The sequence below is a fragment of the Ixodes scapularis genome, unplaced genomic scaffold (assembly GCF_016920785.2).
Source record: "Ixodes scapularis isolate PalLabHiFi unplaced genomic scaffold, ASM1692078v2 PGA_scaffold4__175_contigs__length_147842914, whole genome shotgun sequence".
NCBI lineage: Eukaryota > Metazoa > Arthropoda > Arachnida > Ixodida > Ixodidae > Ixodes > Ixodes scapularis.
In genome coordinates, this window is record NW_024609879.1 from 98,437,166 (window position 1) to 98,440,768 (window position 3,603).

The 3,603-nt window shown below is 42.7% G+C and overlaps 1 pseudogene; it reads left to right on the top strand.

Moving 5' to 3' along the window:
- The first annotated feature begins 234 nt into the window (after positions 1–234).
- Positions 235–1,199, top strand: LOC115314521 (annotated as a pseudogene).
- Positions 1,200–3,603: the final 2,404 nt, after the last annotated feature.

The following is a 3,603-nucleotide window of genomic DNA, read 5'->3' on the forward strand; positions in this document are numbered from 1 at the left end:
AGTATTTCACTATCCAATACGACAATAATGTTGGGTGTTATCTTTCGCATTATGAAAAAGTTTTTTGAACTAAGGATTTCATCTTTAATCTTTTATTTTTATCATACATTTTCCCAGAAATATTGAACTGACAGAGGGTGATGATATTATTTCAAAGTTAAACGGCTAGGGTGCAATTCGCAGAGTGTGTAGTTAATGTTCTATTTATATTCACAGGAGAAACTACTGGAACAGATGTCAGCCACACCAAATGTGAATACCAGTTCTCTTTTCAAGAACCTGGATTGCTTCTACATGAGCAGCTTCCTGAACGAGGAGACCGTACAATCCGCTATGTCCTACAAGCCCCGGTCCGACGACATCTTTATTGACACATATCCCAAATGCGGTACAACCTGGACACGGTACATTGTCCACTGCATCTTGTATGACGGTGTCCTTCCCAAGAACTTCACAGAATTCATTATAAGGTCACCTTGGCTTGAGTTCTTGGGTTCCGAAGCTGTAGAAAAAATGATCCGCCCAGGCACCATCAAATGCCATCTTCCCTTTTATAAGCTTCCTTACTCTGAGAACGCGAAGTATATATTCGTGGTTAGAAACCAATATGATGTATGCGTCTCCTTCTATCACCACGCTAGAGGCATCCCCAGCAATGGGCTTGAAGGTGCACCGTTTGATACATTTTTAGATTTGTTTCTTAGTGGCCAAGTTGATTACGGAGACTATTTTGATCACTTGCTGTCTCTCTAGAAGCGCCGAAACAAATCAAATGTTTTGTTCTTTCGGTACGAAGATTTACAAAAGGACATAAAGGTTGGGTGCTGAAGATCGTTGAATTCCTCGGTGAAGAGTACGGACAAAAGCTGAGATATGACAACGTGCTCCTCGACAAAGTCGCGAAAACCACCAGCTTTGAAAGTATGAAGAAACCAGTCAATGACGGCATGAAAACTCTGATGCAGGAACTTTTCTCACTTCCCCCTGAGAGACAGTTTAAGTCTTTGCAAGTATATAGTCAAAGATTGAGCGAAAGACCGAACTTGGAGCTCAAGCAGGAATTTCTTCGCAAGGGTATCCTTGGGGACTACAAGAACATCTTCTCGGCTGAACAAATTAGACGGATGAAAGAGCGAATCGCGTCTAAGACAAAAGGAAGCGACGTTATGGATTTGTGGATTGATATTGGACTTCCATGATAACTTTCTGTTGGATTTGTATTTCGCGATAACAATGTTTTCTTGCAGTTAAACACCGGTATTCAATCGTTGACGAAAAAGTGCCTTTTAATCATGACACTTGCACGTGGCTAGGACCATGTTCCGAGACTACACACTGTCAAAAGTAAAAAAAAAAGAAAATAAATGTAGGTACGCCGAAGTAACCGGAATTTTAAATTCGCGCGAATATGCTTTTTAGTCACGGATTACGCTGCTATAGGTGTCCCCAATATCGAGGTTTTTGCGTCTTTCTTTCAAATGCCAAAGCTCAAGGTCTGGGGTCGACAAACTTTTCCTACAAGAGGCCGATTTAGCGCAAAACAGATACGGAGCGGGCCAAATGACAAAAAGGGGGAGGGCAGTTAGTCTGCAAAATAAAATATTAAAGACTCTGTGACAAGCTCAAAGTTCAAATAAAATATTAAAGGCTCTGTGACAAGCTCAGTTATTTGCTCCCATGAAAAATAATGCTGTCTTGATTGAGGCATGCACAACGTAAAATTCCTGGAGGTTCTTGATGATTAATACTGCTTAAAGAAGCGAACATTTGCAATAGCTACTAGCTGAGAGTCGTAAAACCTTTGGGACGGGTCATCTGTTGTGAGCAAACCTTCGTCTGATACTATGGGGCTAAACTCACTGTGTGCACACACTTATGTGATTAGCGAACACTGCAAATCAAGCCTGCAGCGAGCTTTCACAAATAAGAAAACTGATTCAAGGAGTCCAACGTAAAATTCAACAAAGACGATCAGGGAAAATGCATCCTTCACTCACTTTCTGTTTGGTGACCCGTGAGGCTATTTAAACTCGTGGAAAACTTTCTGTGGTAATTAAGAAGGGGTGAAGAGGGCTTATGTACAGCTTTAAGTAGCGTTCAAGGTACTCGACTTCCCGTACGGTTGTGACCTCGACTGCATTGTAGCAGAAAGTTCTTTACGAGTATCGTAATTGTGTTTAATTCGGCAGAGGTGTGCTTTAAATAAATTTTGGAAAACGTAGTTGTCATTTGACTATTTCTAAAAATCATCAAGCCAAACACCCCGTTAGCATTGTGTACTATCTGACAGAAACTATATTTGTGGAACACTGTGCTCATTTCTTCTACAGAAATTTGCCAGAAAAGAAAACGATAAAAACATTTTGTTGGTAGATGTTCCCGGTAATTGAAAAACTTGAACTCATATTTAAGAAAATCGTACGCTTTTGAGAGGATCCGCGCTGCGAATGTCGTTTTCCTTCGTGATCTTACGTTGACGTTATGAAGATAATTCTCAATGTCAGCCATTAACGCGAAATCGCTAATTCAAACGCGAGGAGAGAGATACTGCAAGTAACTCATTTCCGGAGAAAATGTTGGATCTCTTCACAAATGTAAAGAAAGCCGAAAATCTCTACCTTTCCTCGTCCACCATACATCCGTGTTTCTGGACAACCCCGTGTTCAACCAAAAAACTGCTGAAATTAACGAGGGTACACACCTTGATTCTGTACAAAATATACGATGGATACGACGATCTTCATTATTGGTTCGCAATGCATCATTTCAGTACACAATTGGTGACAGATAATAAGTAAACATACATAGGAAACAAAGCATTGGGCATGCCATGTCAGAGCTGCTATTTGCACTTACAGCAACTTTGAAACAAACCATATTTCTTGCGCCATTATTCCTAGAGAGAAAGAAAAAGAGAGATGGATATGGGTCGTGTGTGTGTGTGTGTGTTTAATTTTATGTGATCGTAAATCCAGGTTCGTCACTTTTGTGACAGTTGCCCTCACGGCGGTAATCATATTTGTGTCATTTTGAGTTCTTTTCAAAAAGACAGTTGTCGAAACAATTGATTTGAATCGGAAATACTTAAGAACAATGTCTTAGAAAGAACGGAGGTCTATACGAATAAATTCACCGTTTAATGTGTGGGAATCACGTGTTCCCCTCATCCCTACTTAGGCTTAGCTGAGACAGGCCGCGGGGCGTCGTCGTGTGGGGGCGCGTCCCAGATGCGAGGGCGGAGCCGTATTCCCTTGTGGACGGCTGTCCGTCGGGTGATTTGCCGAAGACACACCCCTCGGGATCATGACTTGGACGCGTCCGCCCCTCCGGGGAGCCAACCTACATCCGACCCACTCCGGCCGCGTCCATTCACGCAGGCTATATAAGACGGCCCTAAAGCAACGGGCAGTAGTCTCGCTGGGGGAGGGTCTGCTCGACGGAGCCTTCCTATCTTTACCTATCCTCCCCCTCCGTTATACTGTCGATAGCGGCGCGCAAACTCCAACTGGCGATCCTGTCAAAAGAGATAGCGCCGTCATCTCTCCAACATTGTTGGCCCTCGGGCAAGCGTGTGGCATTTGAGCTAATAAACACGTCTTTATC